General features: G+C 40.6%; 1 protein-coding gene across 2 annotated transcripts in view; it reads left to right on the top strand.

Moving 5' to 3' along the window:
• The window catches only part of eva1aa (eva-1 homolog A, regulator of programmed cell death a), an 81,080-nt gene that overhangs the window by 33,516 nt on the left and 20,131 nt on the right, over window positions 1–27,433 (top strand). The window contains exon 1 of one of the 2 annotated variants that reach the window (XM_030722258.1): window positions 15,306–15,432. The exons of the other annotated variant lie outside the window; for it this stretch is intronic. The gene's annotated coding sequence lies outside the window, so the exon portion shown is untranslated. Of the gene's footprint in view, window positions 1–15,305; window positions 15,433–27,433 lie in introns of those variants that run through there. 2 annotated transcript variants of the gene reach the window in all.

The raw sequence follows: 27,433 nt of genomic DNA, 5'->3' as shown, positions 1-27,433 counted from the left end.
AAACCAATATCCATGGTTTACTTTTTCCTGCCACCAGGGGGTGATGTTTGCTAATGTATGAGCTGCACTCCGGCTCATAGGTTAGTGCTCTGTTTCAGAATTAGTGGCACTAAAATGGGTTCTGTTGTGGTTGCAAAAAACATCATCTTCATCATCATATGCGATGATCATGATTATTGTCATTATGGGCATAATTTGTTCGACTTTTGTTTGTGCTTTGTAAGGAATCTGAAGCATCTCAGTGTCTTAATCTAACGTGGCATCATTTCTGAAAGAATTTGTTTTGTTTTTTGACTCAAAGTAGAGATGCCATTTAAGGATTTAAATGCTTCTGCGTGTATTTTCTACCCCAAAACCTTTGCAAAGAAAACAACATTTGGCATTGCATCTTGTGTTTTGACTTTATGTCTGTGTGGAAGGATGAGATTAATGATCTTCTTCCTTTATCAGTTTCCCACCCATGGGCTAATCCTGACATGTCAAGACAGTAATTAATTAACCACAGGCTTTAAAATGTGCACAAAAATGTATACACACACACACACACACATACATACCTTTTATCCAGACAGGGATGGATCAATCAGCACCATTATTTGTGAAATTATTTTATTTTTTTGGAGTGTAATTTTATCTGTGTCTGGGCTGCATTTTCCACTCCTTTTCTGCTACACCATTCTTTTCATTTTTTGCTTCAGGGGATAATCTGTGTCCTGGTGTTGTGATGAGAGTTTATAGCTTGATTATTGTCTGGTTTTGGAGGTCCTCCCTGTTAAATCTCCAAGTCCTGTCAACTGTGAGCCAGCCATTGCAGATAAGAATACAGAGACTGTTCAGCTGTGTTTATGGAATCAGTCAGGCTGAATCTGTGTCTGACCTCTCTTATCTGTCACTGATAACACAGTGTATTATCCTAACAGCTCTGGTGCTGAGTTGGTTGGTAAATGTGTGAGTTTCTGTGGGGTCTCAGAGACAGATGAGAAAAAGGAAGGATGTAGGATGCTAACACATACAGAGGGGGATGGGGAAGGGGGAAAGGGAGGTGTTCTGGGCTGCGGTGGGAGTTGAGAGGGTTGAACGTGAGTAAATCAGTATAACTGCAGTAGACATGAAGTCACTGGTTTCTTCAAGCTCTCGCAGAGTAGTAATTTTGGGGTATCCTCTTTCATTGGTGGTTAAATGTGTGCAGAATTGACCCCATTTTTGTCAGAGTATGGGATGGAAGATGTCTGTCCGCTCATGATTGGTGGTATTTATGTGCATGTGTGAGTGCGGTGGTCTGTAAAATGTTTTGCTCCAGCTTACGCTAACAAACTGACTGAGAGCACACAGTTTTTGAAAAAATAAATAAATCCCACCTTTAATGCCTTTTTAAAAAAATACTTATTATTAGCAAAGATTTTATATATCTTGGGTTTATTGCAGTTCAAAAATTATATTTGTTTTAAAATCTACAAAGTGTGTGCTCCTCCCTAAGTGTGTATTTGGGTTTGTGAGTTTCTGTACACTGAGTTCAGGAGGTGTAACCACTTTACTGTCCTATAATGTGCAATTTTAAATGCCTTTGCACCCTTCCAAAAATAAAATAATTATGTTTTGTGAGTGTACATACACAGAAATTAGAGACACTAAATAGATATTTTTGGGTCATCAGAATATCTCAGAATTATGACTTTTTCATAGTTTTGAGAAACAAAACGTCAGAATTCCCAGGTTAAAGTCAGTATTCCGATGAGAAAAAAGTCAGAATTACGAGAGTAAAGTCAGAATTCTGAGTTTAATCAGAATTTTTGTAGTTATATACAGAGGTGGGAAGTAACGAAGTACAAATACTTCGTTACTGTACTTAAGTAGATTTTTCAGGTATCTGTACTTTACTTAAGTATTTATTTTTCTGACTACTTTTAACTTTTACTCCCTACATTTTTACACAAGTATCGGTACTTTCTACTTCTTACATTTTCAAACAGACTCGTTACTTTTTAACACGTCAGAGAGAAGTTTGCATTTCCGGTCAGTGCGCCTTCAAACATCAAACGATCTGAGCCTAAACGGAGGAATAATAACACATAAGAGACAATCGTACTGCGTATCCTCCATCACCGGGGCTGATCTCGTACAAAGGGATTAAATACGCAAACCCATATAATTAATGTATCATTTATAGTGCTATAATCGGGCCGGACCGAGTCCGTAAGTTGCGCTGCGGCACATAAACAGCTTAGCTAGCGCTACTGAAGAGGAGCGAGCATGAAGGGAGTAACGTGTGGCAGGTAAATGCAACGTTTCTAAATGCTCAACAAATATCAGCAAACACACAAAGTGTGTGCAGTTTGTCACACAGTGTGTCTGCTAGCTAAAAGAAGAGCTGCTGTATTTCAGGGAGAGCAAAGAGAGAGAAGTTCACTCAGAGATGGAGAAAGAGGACAGGAGAGGAAGAAGAGAGGTTAGATTTAAAGGTAAGGACTGGAAAATAAACTGAAGTGTGCTGACTTTGTGTTATTCAAAGATTCTATGAAAATACTGCAGTTTAATGTGTAATAAATATGTTAGCTTGTTGTACTGTATTTACAGTAAAGCTCTGTGTTGGACTGGAGCACAGTGTTTGTGTTCATGGTCAGAGTTACAGGTTACATCAGTGCAGCAGAGATGAGTCTGAATCAAAGCTGCTGATGCTGAGATTCATTCACTGAATCCAACATTTCTGCAGCCTGTATGCTGTCAGTGTAGGGGATGGAGATCAGCTTAGATAGCTGTGAAATACTGGGTTACATCTTTGTGAGTTCAGTTCATCCACACAGAGCAGTAAACCTCAGAGCAGCAGCAGCAGGTCAGCTGATCACAGCCTGCACATCAACATCATTTACTGCAGCTCACAATAGAAAGCTGTGATTCTTCTCCCCGTTCAGAGCCACTACAGCTGATCTTAGGGTTCCTCCACCTTCTGAATCCCACTGTAACCCCTGAGTATCCTCATGTTGGTGTTTAGGTGGAGGCACAGTCACCCTCTACTATGGAGGACACAGAGAACAGAGCTGTGTTTAAATTCCCTTTCACAGTTTGTGTCCTACATAACAGATTCAAGCTGAGTGCATTCATTAGGATTAAAATTTAGATTGGAATAATGTTTCTATTCTCATGTAATATTATTTTATATTATTACAATAATATATAACGAGGTTCGGTTAGTTTTACACAAAAATAGCAGGTAGAAACATCCTCCAAAGAACTACTTTTACTTTCTTACTTTGAGTACATTTCAGAGCCTGTACTTTTTTACTTTTACTTAAGTAGAGAAGTTGAACCAGTACTTCGACTTTTACTAAAGTATTTTTTAACATAAGTACTTGTACTTCTACTTAAGTACAGAATGTCAGTAGTTTTGCCACCTCTGGTTATATACCAGTAAGTAAGTAAATTTTAGTCATATAGCACATTTAAACCAAAGTTGCTTTACCATTTAAAAAAGAGACAAATGGGAAAATTCCTAAATTTACTCTGCACATATACTGTACACAGTACTTGCATGCAATAACACAACAACAAACCAGAGATTATCAGCTGCCAAATGCTTGATGAAAAATCAGCCACAACATTAAAATTACCTGCCTAATAATATGTAGGTGCCCCTGTGCTTTCAAAACAACTCTGACCCTCGGGACCTCTGAGGAACATCCTTTAGTGTCAAGCATCCAAACATTGGTAGCGGATCCCTTGTTTCCTGTGGGTTGTGGGATGGCGGCTTTTGTGGATCAGCCTTGTTTCCGTGCATCCTGCAGATGTTTCATCAGATTGGGATCTAGGGACTCCGGATGCCAGGTCAACACCTGGGGCTCTTTGAGCCATCTTGAACAGCTTTTAGAGTGTCTTGGGATGCACTGGGGGTGCTTGATCTGCAACAGTGTTTAGGGGGCGGGGTATGTGATACAGTAAGATTCGTATGAAGGCCAGGACCCACAGTGTCCATGCAGAACTTTTCATTGTAGCAAGATGATCAATGTTATTCATGTCACCTGTCAGTGGTTTTAATGCTGTGGCTGTGCTCTCTCTCTCTCTCTCTCTCTCTCTCTCTCTCTCACACACACATGCACACACACAGCCTTCGTTATCAGCCTCAGCTTGCCTGTGATTTATAATGCTATCAGCGTCCAACCTCCAGCTTGTTCCCCATACAGCCCCAGGGGTGGACTCCTCTCTAGGAATAACACAGCAGCAAATGGCCTGGAACCTACCATCAGTCTACCAGTAGATCGCACACACACTCTGCACAGCCACCACTGTCAAGCATCATTTACAGCCACTCCCCTAGGAGGAAGTCCCTAAGGTTTATTTAAAAAAAAAAAAAAAGCTTCAGGAGTCCAATAGCAAACTGAGTGCAGCTCATTTAACATTTGAATATTTTAAGAAAATGATGATTGAAGAAATGCTTTCTGTATTGCAAATTATTCATAGACTACACTTGAAAATATTTGCCCCTCTCCTCTTGCAGCTGCTGAAGATTGATGAATGAATCTGCTTGGGGCATTTTCTGCAGAAAGCAAGGACTGCTTTGAAGTATCTTCCTTTTTTTATGTCTCATTGGGTAATGTGTCAAGATGTTTGAAGATGTTGGTATGAAAAACGGTGCCTCTTTGCAACATGTTTCTATCTGTATATTTAAAAAAAGGGGGTTAATTTTGAAGAAAGTCTCACTGATGTTTTATACATGGTACAGTAGGAGGGTATATTTTGGTCATGTGTCTCTTGAAAGGGTTTGTATGCTTAACTAGATTTCCAAGGCCGTTCCTGCAGCTCTGCATATTATTCTTCCATTTTGCCAATGATCCTCTTTTTCCTAGTGAGTAAAGTGATAACAGCCTGAAGGCATCCTGTTTCTGTATGCACATGTCTTTGTACCATCAAACACAGTGTTGCCTTTTAATGAAATTTGCAAAAACATGATTTATGGACACCCATGCTAATCTGGTCATATCCGGAGGAATCGTTCTCTTTTAAGTGTCAAGGGTCTCCCTACCCAAAGTACAGTTCTTCTGTTCACCTGAAAGTTGTTAAAACTTCACACCTCTCCAAGACTTTACCTCAAGGCTCTTCACTATGTCACCCTAGGCCACACAGCCTCTTTTGAACAATGTAGCAAAGACTTTAGGGTGATGAACGGTTCTTGTGAGCCCGATGAAGAAGTCTGCTGAGCAGGAAACTGATTGATTATGGCATTTAGCTGGTCTTGGTTTTCCTGTACTGGGAGCTCTGTGAAACACCTCATTATAACCCTGAGGTTGAAGACCAGACATGGAAGTGAAGCAGTGAAGTATAACTAATGAACTAACTTGATCTCAACTCACGGTTAACATCCTTTATAAAAATATAGATCACAGAATCAACCCAGAGCTGGTCAAAATGTAGTTGCTCAGATTCACATTATTTTCAGTCCGCTAATGTGTAATGTGTAAAATATGCAAAAACTATTTGTAATTAGTGCTTCAAAATTGTGAAATTAGTGTATGTGCTGTTTTATTGCTGTTTTACTATCAAAAAATAACTTGTCATGCTGTCATGCCACATTTATTTGCCAAAAACACGTACAATCCTTTGTGATTTTTCAAAGTATTTTAAAATTCACTCATACTATGCAGTCTAACTTGATGGACTACCACAAAATAAAAGAAACTAGTGATTACGTTTTCAACATTTGTTTCTTAATCGTTGCTTTCTCTTTTTTCTTGTAGCACATGAAATTTAGTGTGACACGGGAATACGGAGATATATGGAGGTGTGGTCACTGGACTGCACCGATGGTATTTTTAACAGACAAAGGATGGGTAGTGGAGGCTGTGGCTGCCAGACATAGCTCAGCAGGGGCTGATTTAGATGTAACAGGGGGAAAGACAGGAAGATAAAGATGTAATTCAGAAGCTTGAGGGTTTGATTTGTCCCCAGTTCGTTATGCGGACACACACACACACAGACACATACATAGAAATACACATGGACATGTGTATTTGAGGTACACGTGCGACTGCTGGTAGCCACACACTCGTTTGGCTGCCCCACACACATTCATGTCCTGACAGCAAAGAGACTGTGGTTGATGTTTATTTTGGCCTACATGTATAGAGCTGCAGTCCATCCAGGCAGTCAGCAGTTGCTGCTGGGCCCCATCATTCCCACTTTTAGCTTATCCTAGAGCTATATGACTGGTGGCCATATGCCCCAAAATACATCAAAATATGCTATTCACTGAAGCCAACTCCTTTTTCAGCATGTCTAATCTGATATACATACTAGGGTTGTCAAGATAGTAGAATTTTAAACTCAACACTGTTACCCAGGAAAATGCTCAATACCATTTTCGATATCCAGGTGGCGTACTGAGGTGTTTCCAGGCCAGCTGAGAAATATAATCTCTCCAGTGTGTCCTGGGGCTTCTTCCCGGTAGGACATGCCCAGAACACCTCACCCAAGAGTTGCCCAGGAGGCATCCTAGTCAGATGCCCAAACCAGCTCAACTGGATCCTTTCGATGTGGAGTAGCAGCTCTACTCTGAGCCCCTTCCGAGTGGCTCACTCTTCACTTTCCAAAGTTCATGACCATAGGTGAGGGTAGGGACGTTGATTGACCGGTAAATCAACAGTTTAATATTTGCACTCAGCTCTCTCTTCACCACAACAGACTGTCATCTGTCAAACTTCCATTCCCATGTCCCCTCACTCATGAACAAGATCCCAAGATGCTTAAACTCCTCCACTTGGGGCAGCAAGTCATCCCTGACCCGGAGTGGGCACTCCACCCTTTTCCAGCTGAGGACCATGGTCTCAGACTTAGAGGTACTAATTCTCATACCTGCAGCTTCACACTCGGCTGTGCACCGCTCCAGTATGAGCAGGAGGCCACCACCTGATGAAATCAACAGGACCACATTATCTGCAAAAAGCAGAGATGAGATTCTGAGGCCACAGAGCAGAAGGAGTATAATCCCCTGATAGTTGAAGCACACCCTCCGGTCCCCCTTCTTGAAGATGGGGACGACCACCCCAGTTTGCCAATCCAGTGGCACCAACCTAGATCTCCATGCCACATTGCAGAGGCATGTCAATCAAAACAGCCCTACAACATCCAGAGCCTTCAGGAACTCAGGGCGAATCTCATCGACCACAGGGATGAGAGCTGTTTAACTACCTCAGTGACCTCACCCCCAGTGATGGGCGAGTCATCCCCCTCATCCCTAGACTCTGCTTCCTCTACAGAAGGCATGTTAGTGGGAATGCCTCCAAATATTCCCTCCAATGCACAACTATATCCTCAGTTGAAGTCAACAGCACCACACCCACACTATACAGCGTGTGAGTAGAGCACCGCTTTCCCCTCCTGAGTTGCCTGACGGTTTGCCAGAATTGCTTCGAGGCAGTCTGAAAGTCTTTTTCCATGGCCTCACCAAAGTCTTTCCAGACCCGTGTTTTTGATTTAACCACCACCCAAGCCACATTCCACCTGGCCTGTCGGTACCCTTCATCTGCCTCCAAAGTCCCACAGGCTAACCAAGCCCAATAGGACTCCTTCTTTAGCTTGATGGCTCCCTTCACGTTCATTATCACCATCTGGTTTGGGGATTACCACCACGACAGGCACTAACCACCTTGTAGCCGCAGCGCTGTGCAGTGGCTTCAACAACGGAGGTGCGGAACACGATTCATTCAGACTCAATGTCCTCAGCCTCCCTTGGAATGCTGTTGAAATTCTGCTGGAGGTGGGAGTTGAAGATCTTGCAGACTGGAGCCTCTGCCAGGAGTTCCTAGTGCACTCTCACTATATGTTTAGGTGCGCCAGGTCTGTCCAGCATCCTACCCCACCACCTGGTCCAACTCACCACCAGGTGGTGATTAGTTGATAGCTCAGCTTCTCTCTTCACCCAAGCGTCGTGAACATACTGCTACAGATCTGATGATATAATTACAAAATCGATCATCAACCTGCGATCAACCTCTTTCTCCAGTTCAGGCCCCTTCCCCACCAGAGATGTGACGTTTAATGTCCCAATAGCCAGCCGCGATAGTCAGCAGAGACCCTGGCGGATCAATCTAATGCCATAGTAATTTTTAATATCTCTTAGTATCATAGTATCGGTTTTTGGCAACCCTTATACAGGCTAGCACACATAGCTGGAATGACACTTCAGGTGCAGTCTTTTCCTGTCAGTAGAGAACCTTTGATTCTTAATCTCTAACCTAAATGACAGTCTTGCTAGGTTTCCAGGATATAATTTAGGTAACTATCAGGTATCTCAAAACAAAGAAAAACAATATGATCGCCCTGAATATGATGATCAGAAATTTTTTATATCGCTAACTATTTATCTTCAGTTTTGTAAATGGGACAACAATATTTACTGTTGGCTCATATGAGCATCAAGTCACGACTTGCTGAGTATACATTTCCTGGAAATAACCATGACCTTTATTTCATTGGGTTTAGTCCTGTTTATTTTTTACTATGAATGACTCAGCATCCACTTGTGACTTCATTATCAGTTTGAACAAAGGCACTTTCAGGAAACAAAAGTGAAAGCAAATATCCTGGAAGGTGGATGTGGCTTCCATTGTACAAATATTTTATTATTCCATTTGACTAGGTTTTATAGTAAGTCCACACTTTACCTTCATGGCTAAAGGAAACAAAGAATTCCTTGACTATGTATTCATCTGAATGCAACTCCAGTGTAGATTTGCTTTACTACAGCTGGCCAAATCCAAATGTGCCAAGTACGGCGTTAATAGCTTAACCACAACTTAACTTTACCCTTAAATGCCTCCACAGTAACGTCAGAGGATTCTGGTTCTTAGTGCATGATTATGCCATTTTACAGTTTAAAACTAACCCCACACATTGGGTATTTTATGAGGGTAATACAAACAGTAAACCTGGAAAATGTGATCAGTGGTATGTCTGAGTTTAGTGAGCACAAAGACTGTAGAGGCCACTCTAAATACTCCCCAGCCTCGTAACACAAGCCTGGCTCTGCGGAAACCTCGTGATAACAGCCGCAGCTGGCACACTCATGAACACGGCTGCGAGAAAACAAAAAGCACGTGACCTGGCCTGACCTGTGTGGGTGTGTTGCCTTAATAGTAGTTGTTGTGGGTTTAGCCAATACCCATATAAGGCACTGGTTTTGACTGGTATAACATTATTTTTGCTAACCTCTTTTTGTCCCTTCAGTGCACCACCAATCTACAGTAGCTTGGTGAACTCACAGGCTAATGTAAAAAGAATTCTTTGGAAGAGGATGAAGAACATGTGAGAAGTTTCTGGTAATTTGCTGACACCAGAGGTTGCGGGTTTCATGTTTTGCCAACATGTTCAGTCAGCTGATGTCTGGCTTACACCATGTCTTTTCGACTCACAGCATCTGGTATCTGCTGTCGTTTTAGAGCACACAAGCAGCTTTATTCATGTTGTTCACTGACATTGAGCAATACATGTATTTTACCAGTTATACAGTACTGTGCAAACATTATTTCTTTATATGTGGCTTGGAAAATAGCAACTATAGGGAGCTGTTTATTTAAACATGCAAACGTACATGGAAATACAGCGTGTAATGCAATTCTAACAAGCTTGCAAGTCAATATTTGGTATGACCACCTTTATTCTTCAACTCAGAATGACCTCTCTTTGGCAATCTTTATTGTAATGACTTTGAGTAGTCTTCAGGACTCCAGGCTTCTTGAACGCCTTTTCAAAGTCTTCTTTGGAAGTTGGCTGCATTTTGTTCTGTTTTCTGTCAAGATGATCCCACACTGCTCTGGGGAGGCCTATCTGTGACAGATACACATCCCCCCACACACACACACACACACACACACACACACACACACATACACACACACACACACACACACACGAACATGTAAAACATGTCCAGTCCCACATTGATTTGGTAGCTTTCCCTCCTTCAATTGCATTCACACTCATGTATGTAGTGTTATGTGTTAAATACCTAGTGCGTAAGAACTTTAATCACATCAAAAGGAATCTTGAACTAAGTGAACATAAAGAAAAAAGGTGTTCCATTTTCTTTTAAGTTCTCACAGTTTCTTTGACTTTTCTTTCCCCCCCTTTTGCCTTTTTTTCATTCCTTCTCACCACTCGCATACATTTCAAAGAAAATAATCAAGTACTTTTACTGTGTATGGCTGGCACAGTCAGTTTCTTTTGCCTCGTTTCCTTGCCATTTTTCCATGTTTTACCACCATCACTCATTGGTTTCTGAAGCCTCAAGACCAGTGTTTTCACAGTCACCATCATGATGTTTTTTGAATGTAACAAGCAAGATGTTTAGTGGACTAGTTCTTATGTTGCTCTTTTCTACCACTCTGCTCTACTTTGAGCACTCAAAGCATTTTATACATCATGTTTGCATTCACCCACTCGCACACACATTCATACAAGCACTTTTTTCTACATCTAAGCACTTTTTCTATCTAGCATTTGCACATACAGTCACGACGAATACATCGGGAGCAACTCTGGGTTAAGTATCTTGCCCAAGGATACTTTGGTATAGAGACAGGAGTAACCAGGAATTGAACCACCAACCTTCTGATTAGTTGATGACCTACTCTATCTGCTGAGCACCAGCCACCCCAAGCGGTGGATCTGACTGTGATATTGCATGCTCATTGTATAATGACTTATCAGCCACAAACCAACGAGCAATTTGCAATCGTAGGTGCCTATTAAAAACAGTGCAGGTTTAAGGCACGTCTGTGTTGCTTTCACCTTTCAGACCCAGAAGCTACACGTCTTTTTAATACTGTCTAAGGTTGCAGAGAGATTAGACCTGGAAGTTGACTAGTTCATGTCCCTTTGTGGAGAAATCCTATCTCCTGTATAATAGATGAACGTTGCATCCGGGTCTGAAGAGTGAAGCCAAAGTGGAAGTGTCCTAAAACTCTAAAAAAAAAATTAAACCCAACTACACAAAAGTTTATGAAGAAAAAAAAAAAACCTTCTGCTCACTTGACCTCAATAAACACTTTCCTGATGAGATTATGGATGTATTTGCTATTTTTACATCTTACTGAAAATGTGCATGCTTTGTTTCTCATTTAAAGTCAAACTGACATGCCTTTAGGGTGGGCCCAACTTGTGATTGAGAAGTAGCTTTTGAGCCTACGGTCTTCCTCTGTCAGGCAGAAACACATTCAGGTTAAAAAAAGAACATGGCCACAGCGCTCACTTCAAGCGTTGGCAGCAACCATCTTTTGTATACAGCCTGTGGAAGAAATATGAATTTTGGGAATGATTGGTTTACACTATATTCAAAGTATCCCGAAGCAATCAACTGAATTGCCACGAGCTTTAGCTGTAAACATTGCTTGTCTGCCCAGAATATGTCATGTTACCGAAGCTTCATGCCACATAATCAGAATGTGTTTAAAGGAAAAGTCAGTTGCTTTTTTTTTTTTTAATTAAAAGCAAGAGCAGTAAATCTCATTGTACATCCTGTATAATGACAATAAAGGCATTCTATTCTAAAGAAAACCATGAATAAGCAGGAGTCATTACATCAACTGATGTGGCACTAGATATTAAAAATGCACCCAGTCCAACAGGCGAAACACACTTAAGCAAAACTAAATTTTACTGTCCCACACATTTGCTCAATTACAGTGAAACTCCTTTGTTCTTAATAAGGTTCACAATGCGTGATTCAAAGTTTTGTATCTGAAAACAATATCAGTGTCAGAGCTCAGCCATTATGTTTTTTCCTGAGCTTAGTGCTGCAGTGTTTTCTGACGTATTAAAAAAGCCTTTTGAATTAAAACAGAAGAAGAAGAAGAAAAAAAAAAAAGCGGAAGCATGACTGCGAGCCAGCCAGACGCTTTGATCCCACTGCAGACTGCTTAGTAAACATGGCTGGGAAGACGCAAGATACAGACAGAGATAGCACAGGTGACTTGATAGGCATTATAGTTAGCACTCGCTGGGTCTGTTTAACTCTTTCGTAACTGCTGGAGCATTCACCATGCTCATCAGCTCTGTTTGCACAAGTCTGTATATACATTATGATCTGTTAACCCAAACACGAGATAAAGCTAAACAGTGATAATACTGTGCATTGTTTCTGTGATGTACTTTGGAGGTCATAAGTTGATTAGGACCAGAATCAGAGGGGAAAGTATAGTCACTAATCATATCATAACAACAGTGGTGACCATTTGATTTAGTTATGGGGGTGGGGGTACTGATGAGCATTTTGGGGTCTGTCGCTCTGCTGCCACTAATGTCCTCTTAACTGTTCCAGCTCTTTCCAGAGCAGAGGAATGTTTTGCATTTAGCTGTGGGCTTTATCTCTTTTGCAAATGAAGGAAAATAGAAGCACACAGTGAAGTTAACATTCATACAGTCACACATTTTCATGGACATAAAGACAAATGCAGATTTAAGAAAAAAACAAAACTCTAAACTGTACACGGTAACGCATAAACATCTCCCCCTCTTCCTGTGGGTTTTTTGTTTGGCCTGTTTTCCCAAATGAGCAACTGCTTCTTTGTTGGGCTGGAAACTGCAAAATAAGCAGAGCTCTGGACGAGAACTCGCTGCCAACTTTGTCGGCTTCGCACACTCGTAAACTGTGCACACTACTGTTTTCGTGTCATTGTGTGCCCACGGCAAAAGCTACTCTCTGCTTTTAATGTGTGATCCATACTTCTTGTTTTCATTTGTATGAAGAGTGTTGAATCAGATGTGTGGGGGGACAGACTAATGCTTTCCAGTCTGTGGCTGGTTTCAGTTTTCTTACTGCGGTGGACAAAGACAGAAGGATAGAGAGATTATGAGAGAGAGGGCAGAATTTGTGCACAAGGAAAGGGACAGTCTTGGGGTAGGATTCAAAGAGAAATTCCAAGAGTAGACATGTATTTTCAGGGTTTTTTCGGTTTGGTTTGGTAGTATTTTGACAGTATGATTATTAGATCTTGTCAAGTTTTTGTCCAGTACTATGTTAAACTACTGTGCTGTGCAAAAGTCTTGAGTCACTCCTCATTCTTTTATATTTTGCTTCCCAAGGAGTCAGATTTTCTTGTATTTTTTTTTTTAAAGTGGCCTTGAGCAATAGTTCTCCAGGCATTCTAAAGATCTTAAGTTTTCCTTGGACATTGGCTGCTTTTTTTGCACCAACAGGGCAATTCCCAAAGAGGTATCAGCCAAAAACTTGGAATATCTTGGCATGCTGTGCAGTGTGCCCATAAAAGATCTAAGGAAATTGGACAGATGGAGGACAAAAGAAGAGGTGACGAGACTAAAAAAACTATCTCCAGATAAACAGTATCTGAAAGCCATTTCCTTAAGAAATAGATCAAATCCAGCAAAGACCTGACACGGGACCTGAGAGATGCATCTGTCCCTTCACCTGATCTAGTGGCAACATCAGCGGCAACAGGTTTTATGGAGTGATGAGTCCAAGTATGAAATTTTTTTTTTCAAATTTGCTTCAAATATATCCAAAGGCGGTCTACAGTCATCAGTAAAACACAGTGGTGGCTCTGTCCTGGTTTGGGGCTGCATTTCAGCCAGCAGTGTTGGGGATCTTACCATACCATCTTTATTTATAAAGCACTTTAAAACAACCACAGCTGACACAAAGTGCTGTACATGAAAACACAAATAAATAACAATTAAATAACTCTTTCAGGTTAAAAAAAAAAAAATTGTCAAAATTGATGGACAGAAAAGAAAAGTAACATATTTTGGTCCACCATGCAATAACAACTGGAAAGCAATAGCAACTGGAAAAAAAATCTTAATTTTTCAGCAAGCCTATGATTCCTGTATAGAAAAACACAGAATGGAACACAATTATTCCTGGATTGCCAAATACTGACGTTAGAATTGTGCAGACTCTGTTTTTGCCTTGTATACTGTATTTCAATGTATGTTGCACCTATTTCAAGGATCAAGGACTATTTAATGTCATTCACCATGAATAAAACATGGCAGAATGAGATGTAGCCACATTAAAATATAATAATAAAAGTGGAAAAAATGTAAAATATGTAAACGTTCTGCTAATGATTTTATACTTTCTGCAAAAAAATAAAGCACGAGAAATGTTCTAAGAAATGTGCTACAGAAGAATGGGAAGAACAAGGGTCGCAAACGCTGCATTGTCATTGGTTTTATCAAGAGTGAAATGCATGCCACACAGTTGTTAGACTTCAAGGATACACACAAAGTATTTTAGAAAAATTAAAGTCAATCAAACTATGTTAAAGTTTAAAGAGAAGTTTCTATTAAATGCACTCACTGTACCTGTTTCTGCCAAAAGAATCTTTTCATTTCTCTAAAGATTATGTAACACATGAATCTTGTTCTGAATGAACACGGTAGAAAAGCTTTCCAGATCTCAGCAACAAGCTGATTAGATGGTACAATTTCCTGTCGGGAAAAGAAATTAATGGAAAAAATTACTTTCGTGCTACACAAATTATCGGTATGGACAAACCGCTGACTGCTGACAAATATGTCTTGTGTAACAGAATATATGATCTTACTGCCCAGCCCTGCAGCAGTGCAGTGTCTGTTTACATGCAATGGAATCGCATGTTCTAGATCTTACACACCACATTCCCAGTTTTCCAACCTAAGTTGAATGAAATTCTCAGTTGATTCCCTAGAGCCACACTCTGACTTTTTCATTGCTTTATGCCTCTCTCTCTCTCTCTCTCTCTCTCTCTCTCTCTCTCGCACAAATTCCCTCATACTCACATAGCCCTCCTCCTCTCTTGCCTGCTCTTTCCCTCCCCTTTGTACCTCTTCTCTGACTGCTCACTCTCACACAGCAGTGGGCCGTGTAGGTGGACACTACACATGTCCCTTGTCTTCCTCTAATTCCCTCTCTCGCTCTCTCGTTCACACACTCTCTCTCTTCCTTCCTCCCTCACCACCTCGTTCTCCCACTTGCTCTCTACTGCTGTCACATTCCAGTTGTCTAAAGCCGGGTTTAACTTTCTCTCTCACTGAGAGTAGGAAGGAAGGCTAAACTAAAAAGAGCAGAGGCATTAGAAGAGCCTTAGTCTCTCCGGATGAGAAGAAGAAAAGACCAGGAAACTCTCTTCATACTCCATTTGACTTAAAAGGGGGAGTCACCCAAAAGGAGCATACCTTCTTAAAGGGGCTATTCTTTTTTTTTTTCCTCCCTCACTCCTTCCTTTCTTTTCCTTTTTTGGGCCATACTCTCCATTCTGGTCCGACCCACCGTGGACTATTCACGTGAGCTCTTGTTTTTACGGCAAAGCTAGTTCTAGTTCTCCTGCCGGGACAGAGAGCAGGAGGGTTGGGGGGGGGGGGTGTTTGACAAGGCAGAGGCGCACGCTCGAAGAGAAAGTTGCTGTTTGGACCCCCCCGGAGGATTTTCTGTTCAGGGATGTGTGTGTAAGTGTCACCTGGTCTCCTGTCTGAGCACACTTTAAAGCTCTCCGCTGTACTCTGGTTACTTTTACCTTAGACTCGGAAACAAGCATGTGATCTGAGAGGCAGTTTGTGATACATTTAAAGACTTTTACAGAGCATGTCGATAACTATAAACCAATATAAATAGTGGTTATATTGCACATCCCCATTGTATCATGTATTACATATCCCTTAGACTCCCCATGGCTTCCACATCCTCATCTGCCTGTTAGTTTCTGTGCTGAATTTGTTAAAGTTTCCTGTCATCTTATAAATTATAAACTTCAAATGATTTGTCTTTTTGTGTATGCTTACTTTGCTTTTACCTTTTACCTCCATGGCTGTTATTGCTGTTTTGGCTCTTACAGTTGAGGATGTGAGACTGTATGAGGGGATACACTGGTGTGAGAGTGAGTGCCAAGTATTTAGAAGTTGGTTGGGTTAATGTCTTAAGATTGCTGTAAAATATGAAGAAACAAGTGTTACGAGCTGAGAAACAGATTTGTCGATCAGATTAGATTTTGGATAGGAAAGCGTATGTCTCACATGTGGACAGATGATATAAGCTTAGTTAAACATAGTAAGTTTAGTTATAAAATACATGGGAAACATCATAGTGCATACACATGCATCTCAATCAGTACTGGTACCTTTAATAGAGGGACTGAAACTCTGTTTTCATGTTTTGCTTTATGTGTGTGTGTTTCTATAGACGATCGGTGTTTTTCACCAATGAACAGGATCTGTTAGCAGTTAGACTCCACTGTAATTAACCACAGGGTGCATAATACTGTAAAAGCAACAGGAGTACTGACTTGTTACACATGCCAAAAACTTGCTGCTGACTGAGAGTAGGCAGTGGCGTGAGCTACCTGAAAACAGGCCACTTTAGCTCCAAAACTCTATAACATTCATTGAAAATGACTGAAGCTAACAATTATTCTCCCTACTGATTAATCTGATGATTTTTTTTTTTTTTGATGACTCATTCAATAATTTTGGCACATAAAAAGTCAGTGAGTGTGTGATGAATTAGCAGTTGTGGTTTTGCACAGGCTTAGAGACTGATTGGCAACAACTTGGCAAACTCAGGTTGCTAGGGAAAAATGATGTATTCCCCAGATAGTTGGCAGGTGGCTGCCGCTGGGTGAAATCGGTCGCAAAGAAGACGCTGCACCAAAAACCTCCTTGCGATCACTCTGACGATTGCCACAGTCACCCATTTAAAGTGATGACAGCAATTTATCTACAAACACTTGCCAACAACTCCCTAAACTTTACAGCTACAGAATACAGATATCTTTTTTTTTGCTTTTCTGCCTGGCGAATGGTGTTTCCTTGGAGGTGCTGACAAGGTGATGTGTTCAGGTCAGATTAAGATAAAGGCAGTGAACTTTAACATTTGTAAAGCTGTACAAATGGCAGTGGCTCTGTTGTGATCACTGACCTCTGTGTTCTGAGTGATCATGATCAAATGATCAAACATTTCCATCCTGATGGAAATCATCTAATACTTTTTTCCACCCGTAGGGCACGAGGGTCACTGGATAGTTTGATGAGTATGATAATGAAATAGCAGTCTCCACCACTATTGTCAAAACTCCAAATAATTCCACACTAACCCGCTCCTACATCATCAGCTGACACTTATTCAGCAATGATTTCATGTCATAGTTCAGTGCAAGGCTGAAAAGAGGCAGACACATAAGATACAGCTTTAAATTTATTTTCCAACATCAGGAAGAACATAAAGCAACAAAACTTTTAAAAAGGTATTACAAGGCAAAACAACAAAAGGCAAGCTTCTCAGGTGTTTCCTTTAGCAAATTAAAGAGACACATTATGTCACAGTTGAAACTTGAAAGCTGAACTCTACCAGGATTTTGAGCCTTGTCATTTCACTGTCATGTTCTTTAATTTTTTTTTTGATGATAAACTAGAAAACATGTTTAGTGTTTAGTGTTTAAACCACATGCGCAATTTAAGCACGTCTTCCCGCACTTCAGCTTGGGTGTTTCTTCAGAAGCCTGCTTTTGAACACAAATGTAGGTTTAACTCCTGGCAGTGCATGCACAGCACCCGAACGCACACGTCACCCTTCATAAACAGGCCTGAGAAAACCAGTGAGCTGCTAAGAGCAGACAATGGTGCAGTCAGTTTGTGGATGCCAAAATGACCAGATTATTTTGCTGGCTTGTGTGTGTGTGTGTGTGTGTGTGTGTGTGTGTGTGTGTGTGTGTGTGTGTGTGTTTTGTGAACATGTGGATACAGTACTTCTGCACTTATTTTTGAGCAGCTTTAAGTGTGTGCTGCATCCACACCTCTCCCTGCCAGTTAGGTTTCCCTCTAATTGGCGCGTAGCTGTTTTCCCCGTAGCGCCAGTTTGCACTGCTGTCCTGGTCCCTCCCAAACCACAAGGGACTCTTTGTTTGTAACTTATGAATTAGTGTGTGGTTTGGGTTACGAGAAGAGAGGGCACGCCAGAGGCTGATGGCACAGGAGCAGCACTAAGCCCAGGAACACATATTTTGATTAGCTGAATGCTAACCTGTTTTTTATTATTTCAGATTATTACTTTGGAAGTCCTGCATAGATCAAGATGACAGTAGACATGATTGATGGGGATAAAAATGAATGGGCTTCTTTGTCTTTTTTCCTCTTTCTTTTGCGGCCGTTTACACACACAGATGTGACTTCATGTTTGACAATGCGCTGATAATCTTTTTAAATCTGTGTCCGGCCAGCAGATGAGGCTGGCAGATCAGTAAAAACAGCACATACATAAAGCCTTCTCTTCATCTTCATAGCTTCATTATATACAGCTTGATACGCCGCTGCCTGGAGCACTCATTCCACCATCCATCCCCCCACCCGTCTCTTTTTCATCAAGTGGTTATATTTACTTTGTCTAGTCTGAATGGAACCTGGCACAGTATTATGCTTTGGCCTGGTCCTTCTTTTCACAAAATAGCAAAGCCCTTTCCAACCTCATCTTTTTTCTCTACTCTTGATTTGATTTTTATCCCTTCCTCCCTGTACTCTGTTTTTGAAACTCAGCATGCATTCCTAATTGCTTCAGCTCTCCTAGAGGGATGTTTTCTTTTTCCTTCCTTCCTATACTGACCTTCCTTCCTTCCTTCCCTTTTTCCTTCCAGGATGAGGCTTTCGTGAAAAAAAAAAAAAAATGAAAGAAATTTGAAGGGGGGTGCAGAGGACCTCTGATTGCCAAAGCAGATGCCCCCCCACCCCCACCCCAAAACAAAAAGCTTCCTGACATTCTTCCGCAAGAAACATGCAGCTGCTTGCAGGGCATGCTGGGGTTCTTCTGTCCCCCATATCCCACCCAATACTTCTCTACCACCATCTTGGACTATGTATCATCATGCTGTTGACTGTATAACTTTGACTCAAGCTCATTCTCTCTTTTATTGTTTATCTCTAGATTCCAGAGCATCTGCCATGACTTAATCCCTACTTCAGATCTAGCATCTATCGTAGTTACCGGGGACCCCCACTCTCAAATTTTATATGCCACAATTTCACTGTTAGCAAGTTGACTTTACAAACCAATAATTGTGTTAAAGGTTTGATAGTTCTGTTTCCAAAAGGTATAGGAATCTTTCCTTTTGTCTTGGGCCAGTTCTTTGTAGTTTGAACTCAGTGGTAGTTTTAGCAGACTTCTTTAGTCTTCTCCTGGGGGAATAGTGTTTTATCGGTCCTCTGATGTCCGGGTTATTGCCTGGACTGGTCCAGGATAAAGGGATTTGAGGAGCTCATAGCTTTTGAGAGTAATTTATTTCCCAGTGAGATTGTGGGGGTAAGTCCCCGGGATCGTGGCAGACTTAAAAGGTCAACAAGGTGAGAAAGGGGGAAAAAAGCACCTTAGGCTGGTGCACGTGGGTGCACAGAAGTTAACACTTTCAACACAGACACTTTCACATTCAGTCTCCTGCCGTGTGAACGTACAGTACTGAGAGTGATGCACAAATCATGGTACAAGAGAAACAAAGATTTATTCCTATTGCCATTCATTCTTACATTGTCATTATACTGTCTTTTTGTTAATTAATTTCAGTATTTGAACTTCACTGTTCAGACTAATGAAGGCTAGAAGGCCTCTAAAAGGAGAAATTTCTGCTGCTGATCTAACAAAAATAACTCTTGACAATGGGATAGAGGGGAGCAGGGCTTTTTGCCTTTTAGTCGACCTTTAGCAGGCCGTGCTCACCCAGGAAAATTAATATACTCTCAAAGGGAACCTGGTAAAGATGAAGGACACTGCACTTTGCAGAGAGAATGTGTCCTTAAACATGCTGGTCGCTGAAGCACATTCATAGTAGACCAGGTAATTAAAGAGCATTGTACTAAAAGAGTGTCAAAGTCTAAACCAGCTCTGTCAGTGCTTTGCCACTAGTGTGTATGCTTGCTTTCTCTCACTCTTTCTCTATCTCTCTCTCTCTCTCTCTCTCTCTGTGTCTACTAGATGTGGGTCAGCTGGCGTCTGCCAATGGCTGTGTATGTTTTAACCTGCTTGGAGTAAAAGATGGATAGTGTTTGACAGTGCAGTTTATACTGGGAGTTGGCACTTTTTGAATGAGTGTGAAGGATTAGTATTTTCTTTTGCAGCTACCCAGAGTTTCCAAACACATTCAAGTTCATCTAAAATTGCTTTAACCGGTCATATGTAAGCACATCTTACCAGTGGATTTGGTGTATGGAGTAATGTTGCATGTTAATGTGCATTAATGCTGCTCTTCTCCTCTTGGGGACTGGTTTAGAGTAGCATGTGGTGTGTTTTTACAACCCTTTCTTTGCCTCACCCTATCCCCCCACCCCACCCCAGCTCACCCCGCCTCACCCCCATTAAACTCAATTTGTTCTGAGAGACGAAGATTGCTTTGAGCCCAGAAACATGTGCTGCATGAGCAAAGCAATGCAGGGAAATGTCTTTTAGAAGATTGAATGGTAAGATTGTAAAAAAAAAAAAAAAAAGAACTGTTCAAAAATGGGATGAAGAAATCCACAACACAAGATCCTTTTTAAATAGTTAGTCATCAGAATTTAGTTTGAGTGTGTGGTGTGTTGTACTTCTTATTATCTAACTTAGAGAGGAGGTGAGACGGACCTCTCCATTTTTGTTTTAGCCTGGTTGACCCCTTATTAGAAGTCTGCAGACTTTCAGAAAGCCCAAACCGCTCTTCAGCAATCCACTGAGTCCTCCAATAAAGGTTGAAAAATGCAGCAGGATTACAGGAAGGTAATTTAATGAAGACCCAGCATCTCAATGAAGAGAATTTGAGAAGAAGTTTTTATCTAAACATGTGTTTTAAGCCAGGACACATGTAGTGGGTTCCAATATACAGTACACATGTGTTGAGGATTGTGTTGCCTTGGTAGTTTTATCACTGTTGTAGTTCAGGTTTGAGAAATTAGCAGACATGCTTAATGATGTCTTAAGCTTTTACAGCCCCGGGTTTTTGAATGAAGCATGAAATGGCTATCTACAGATGTGCAGCAGGTTTTCAGATGGGAGAACATCTGCTGCTATGTAAATGCGGGCATGTAATTTATGATAAAACCTGAACTTTAAGGCTAATTTTTATGTTATTTCTGGCTTAAGTGTAAAACGTGTTGAGAATATTTAACATGTAACAAAAAGTCTGGTAAAGCTGGAGTTATAGTAAGCTTTATATGAAAAATTAGGACATCCTGTGTGGGGAAAATGTATATATCCATATTGCTTTAGTGCAAAAGACCTTAAAAGACCTTAACTTTGAGTTTAGCATTACGTTCTCAATTTGACATCAGAACTTTATTTATGCCTCAAATCTAGTCGGCGATTGAAAATCTTTACAAATAGCATCAACATCACATGAGCTCTGGTATGAGAGCTTTACCGTGATAAGTATCTGAGACAATTTGCAAAACGCAGGACACAGAGCTTAAGTAGAAATGTGATGCCTCAAACTGCCAGGGTCAGTCCACTTATCACTGGTCCTCTGTGGAGGGTGGCTCAGCTCCAGACAATATTCACCTTTAATTGTTGTTTTCGGGGTCAAAGGTTATCTCTCATCAGCAGCTGTTGCACAGGGCATAAGGATGTGCTGGAGGAAGAATATGTCTCATGGTGTTCAGGTATCATTGTTCTCTAGTGAGTTATGGTAGACGTGCAACTTTTTTCTGTATGTTGTTTACAAAGAGGTAATTCGGGTTTTTGCAACCTGGTTATTTTTGTAGTTTATGCTATCATTATTTCTGTGTAATAACATTATACTGACCAAGTTAATCTCTGCTATCAGGGAATGCAGCAACAATGCAAAACTGAGCAGAGTATAGAAACAGACATTGTATAGAGTGTTAATAAATCCACATGGTAGCCATTGTCTGCGTCCTAATTTTCCAGATGTAACAGTTTGCTTGTGTTCAGGTCTGTGGTAACATTTCTGTTGCACTAGCTTTCAGTATTATTTCAAAGAAAGTATAGTTTCTACAGCCGCTCCTGCCCAGACTTCTAAAATAGGCATAATTACACCAACAATTTAAAAACAGCCCTGCCTACTTTTACACAGAGTTACATACTGGTTACGGTTGGTGCCTCCCTGGGGAGCAAAAAAAGTTACATTTCTGTTGTTTATAGTTTTGACAAAAGAAATTAAAGTTAATTATGAGCCTCAGAGGTGCTTTTAAGTGTGTTGAACAAGCCAGGCTAGTGGCTTCCAGTCTTTAGGCTAACCTAGGATAACCAGTTCCTTGCTTTGGGTGAGTGATGACTATCAAGAATTGAGAGAGGTGTTGATATCCTCATCCAACACTCTCTGAGATGTAGTATTTAGCAAGATGTAGGTTACTGTTTCATATTCATTCACTTTCTAATATAGAACCTATACTGTATATTTGTGGTGTTAATATTAGATGTAGCACTTGAGAGCATTATTATTCCCTGTAGGCTTAAAATATATTTTCACCCTTTGGGATGTGCCCCACAGTCTTTCTTAAATACCCCACAGGCTTTGAGCGTCAGCCTAGCCCAGTACAGTAGAACCATGCTGGGCTGTTATTTAAAAATGTCCCAGAGAACTCCAACACTCTGATCTAAAGCCAGAACCCGCTGATCTGCGCTCCAAACACCACCATGGCCTCACTCTTCCTTTCCCTTCCAACTGAGGATGAAGGGATGATGGAAGGAGGGATGGTGAGAGAAAAAGAGGGAGGGAGGCATTCTCTTTTTGGCCTTCTTTGGCATGCTTTTTTTTTTTCCTTTTTTCCCAGCAGTCCATCTGTTTCCTGTCTGCAACATGAAACCAGTGCCCAATTAGGTTCTGCTACTCTTGAGGTGTGTGTGTGTGTGTGTGTGTGTGTGTGTGTGTGTGTGTGTGTGTGTGTGTGTGTGTGTGTGTGTGTGTGTGTGTGTGTGTGTGTGAGAGAGAGAGAGAGAGAGATCGAGCGAGAATGTGTGCGCGCTATTGGAGGGTTTGTGGTTGGGTGCTGTACACCTACTCATTCATGTTGGTACAAACTGGTCCATGTGGTTGCATGTGATCCAAGTGTGATATAATAGCATCACTAAAAGTGTGGGAACCTCTGACTTCTGTGCCGCTGATTCCTTTTGAGCATGCTCAGTGGATGATGTATTGTGGTAATGCATTATTTCCTGTCTCAGGCATCTTGATTGATGCAAATACGCAGTTTTACTCTTTTTCACACTTGTTTTCATTGAACAGTGTGGGTGGTCTTCAATTGAAATATTGGGAAACTAAGCACTCAATGCAGGAAAGAAATACATATTTAAAATCTTAGTGTTTAGTTGTCATTCAGGCTTATGCCGTGGTGAAAATGGCTGTTTCGTCAGTCTGGCCAGTGTTTGGATCTTGGCTTTTATTACAGTAACAGAGCTGTGCAGATGAGCCCAAATAATCCCCACTCTGTTCTTCTTCACTCTATTGGGCAGAAAAACTAGGAAAGTGAAAATCTAATGAATGGAAGTGTACATCTTGTGCATTAACTCAAAATAGTCTTCCCCTTTTTGTTGCATGTCTTTCACGTTTTCCCTGGTTTTTCTCTGTCTGACCTTGTCTGATGGGGATTTTCCACCCCTGGGCTCACACTGAAAAGCTGGATGCCTCGCTCTCCTAGTGTGTTTGTTTTTAATTGACGCACATAAAGATGTCCGTCAGCTAAGGCCAAGCCAGACCTCCAAGTTGTGTTTGGCAAGGCCACAGTGGATGTACTGGATCCAGGGCTCCGTAGGTCTAGTTACAGCCTTTTCCAAACCAGACAGATTGTGGGATTCTACTTTTATATAATCCAATGGAGGGAAACACTCATCGGGCCTCTGTTGTCATATTCCTTAACACATTAAAATAGAGTGAAGTAGCAATTCAGAATTGTCAGGAAGCTGACTGACCAGTTTTTTTTTTAGAAACGTTTTTAACATAGTTAGCTATTTGAACTGTAAAGAAACCCTGCAAAATAAGTCAACTTGGTAAAAGAGTGGAGACAGAAATGCTGCTCTCTAGGATGTGTTGTGGATGTCTAGATGAAACAGTTGTTCTACTATATAAATACAAGAGTACAAAAAAACATTGAAAGAAACATACAAACGTGTAAAAAGTTTGAAAAAAACAACAGAGTCTCATTAAAAATTTTACAGACAGCCACATACTCTGTGTTTTGATCTTGAGATTTCTGCTCTGTCAGTGTTAATATGACAGTTGCCCTATAAAGGTCAGTGCTGGTGAGCTCATGGGTGGTCTTCGCCCTCCTAAGAATCCTTTTAAATTTAAACTCTGGCTCCTCGTACTGCTTGTAGCTCCACAACGCTGCAAGAACCCTTAACAATAGTCTACAGAACAATGTTGATCTAACTCATGAAATGTTATTGTAAAATGATCAAGGCTGTAAAAAAGAAAAACATTATTACTCGTCATGAATTCAGTAAAACTCATTTGCATTTATTTTAACAAATACGTCCAGATTTTGAGAAATATGCTTACTTGCATATATGCTGGGAGTTGAAATCATTTGCACACCTGCAGGGTAAACATGCTTACAGAGCCTTGAGAATCTTAGTGTAGCATAAAGCCAGGAAAGTAGGGAAAATAACTCTTTTGGCTTTCCAACCTACAACGCTAACTCATTAGCATAATACAAATAAAGTCTAAGGACTTTGCAGAGGCTTCACTTTGTTTCTGCTGCCCAGCCGTTCTGAACTCACTGCACGAAATAAAATAAGGTTGTTTCTCAATATGTCGCACCGTGTATTTAAAATTCTGTTTGCGTGTAATTCTCCTTTCCATCAGGCATTTTGGGTCCTCTTGCTGTGGTTTATTGACAGATTCAGTTATTTTGGACTATGTAAAGCTAATAAGTCTGCATCACTCCCTGGGAAGCAATTCTCTTCTTCCTTTTCCATCCCTCCTACTCTTAAACACATTCTTATTCTGTCAGAGGCTCAAAGTGCTCAAAGGTTTTTCTCCATTGTGTGTGTGTGTGTGAGTTACAGTGTTAAGTGTTGACCTGTGTGTCAGCATATTTGTGTCTGCCTTGTGTTAAATCGGCATCAAACCCCTTGCAGAATCGCTTTTTTGTTGCAGCCGTTATACTGATCAAATTGCTTCTTTTTTTTAATCTCTATAAGCCACATTTGCCCCATTGTTGGAGTTTCTGCAACCATTTGATGCTGGAGAGATTTATAGCTCAGCTGGAATGAAAGTTCACAAATTTCATCTGTGACAAGGGGCTGAAATACTGTTTTCAGTACTATTGTTGAGTACTGTCAGTTGGGTAAATTGCCTTTGTTAGTAACTCTTTCCTTGTATATGATGTTTCATAAGTAATACATTCCAACCCAAATACTGACATTTCTGTTTTTACTGAACTCTTTGGAAACCTCTTTCTCTATTGAGGAAATGACTAATGCAACAACAATTGTAATAACTTCCCGGCTTTCTCTTTATGATAAAGCAGTGGCTATTAGTGACAGCATCTATCAGGACTTAGCCCACCTCCTTTGCTTACTCTTCTGGCCTTTCTGCATATCAGCTTACAAAAACTGATGTCTGCGATTAAAACAGGAGGAGTTCCTCCAGCCAGTTCCTCCAGTGTTCCTTATTGTTAAAAATCTTGACAACTATTGGCCCTGCTGTAGCTGTTAGAAATACTTCTTTTTCTTTTGGATGATGTACAAGAAACCAAATTTAGATCCTGCTGTCTCTAAGTTCTATATTTAAACTTAATTTAATCTAAATTCTGGAGAAAACTGGCCAAACAACTTGCCACTGTACTATAGAGACACAATTTCTATCATAAATTTCAGTCTGGGTCCACTCTGTGTAAACTGCCGAATAATCTTTTAATGGCCTCAGATGCAAGTTTCTCTGTCTTCGTATTAGTAGATCTAAGTTCAGTGGTTGACACAGTTAAACATCAAATGTTAACTAAGAGGCTACCCGAGTTTCTGCCTGTACTGGAGCATTGTGTCAGTTTTCTGTTCTGTGGTGTCCCACAGGGCTTGTTTCTGGGATGCCTGCTGTTCATTTTATAACTGTTACTGTACCTTTAAGACAGATAGCTGAGAGTTTTAGATATAATTCAGATATAATCTATTATATATAACAGATTATTTATTATATATAATATTTAGATATAATTTATTCACCAATGATATCCAGCTAAATTTTTCTTTCAAACTATATGTGGTCAATAAGTTATCTGGGCTAATGAACTGCCTATATGCGATCAGAGAGAAAAAAAAAAAAAGTACAGCTCAATGCCTTTAGGACATACTGTAGAGATGCTGGCCCAGAAAATGGACCTCTCTTGATCAGAAATAGAGAACCTCTGCTGTTCACAACAGCATACATAATCTAAGGGTTACTTTCAATCAGTCTCTGCCCTTCAACACTAAAACAGCTCTATATATAAATTTGTTTTTTACACCTGAGAAATATCAGTAAGTTCAGATCTGTAGTTTCTAAAGCAGAGCTGGAGGTGCACATTCATGTATTCATCTCATCCCATCTTGACTTCTGTAAGTCATTCTTTTCTTCATTCAGTAAATCTGCTCAATTGCTTTCATAAATTCAAAAGGCTGCCAAACTACTCACTGAGTCAAACAGATGCCTCGCTACTAACTAAAATTTTCACTCTTCTCAATAGAGGATTGCACAGTCAGTCTCCTGTCATGTGTGGCAAAGCTTCATCAAATTCAGTCTTCAGCTTCCTTGCTTATTTCCAACAATCTACATTGTTCTACGCAGCCTTCTAAGGATTCAGGGTGATTCAGGTTTTGAGGCTTTTATGTAGTGTACATTCTACTTTTAAATTCTTGTACTCCTTTTAACCCTGTCTTATTTGGTGTGCAGTTTTTTAGCAGTGTAGAATTTTTGTTTGTTGTTTTATATTTATAGTGTTTTATCTTCGGTCCTTTTTAATTCTGTCGGCAATTTTTGTATTTTCTTTCTGTAAAGCACTTTGTGACTCCTGTAAATAAATATCACTTGCTAGCTTGACAGTACACTACAGTACAGAGAGGTACTTTGGTTTAATGTACTCAGTAATTTACTAGCAGCTACAGAGAGGATAAATCAAGGTTGTCCACTGGTTAGCTAACAGCAGTGTACATTGCCTACTTGATGTTTGGGCAGATAGCACCTCCTGACCTCCTTCCTGCGTTACCCTGTGTAAACTATGTGTAAATCCTCATGGGTGCTGCAGAATTTGAGTGGTGGGTCAACAGAGTTTTATGTCCATTTACCCTCCTCTGCAGGCCTGAATGCATATTTGAGTTGTGTGTTCCTTTTTACTTGTGAAGAATATATCTAATAGAGAGAGACAAGGACCTGAGAGATAGTTGATCATGTTATAACCCCATGAACTCAGTTTCTTCATCTAAGTACATGCTGGATCTCTAATGTCTGCCAGACACTTCAGCCACAGCAGCAGGTGTTTATTTTAAAGACTGCTGTAAAATTGTCTCTGGCGG

Source organism: Archocentrus centrarchus, chromosome 24, assembly GCF_007364275.1.
Source record: "Archocentrus centrarchus isolate MPI-CPG fArcCen1 chromosome 24, fArcCen1, whole genome shotgun sequence".
Taxonomy (NCBI): Eukaryota; Metazoa; Chordata; class Actinopteri; order Cichliformes; family Cichlidae; genus Archocentrus; species Archocentrus centrarchus.
Note: the sequence above shows the minus strand (reverse complement) of the source record. Positions and strands in the feature narration are given on the sequence as shown.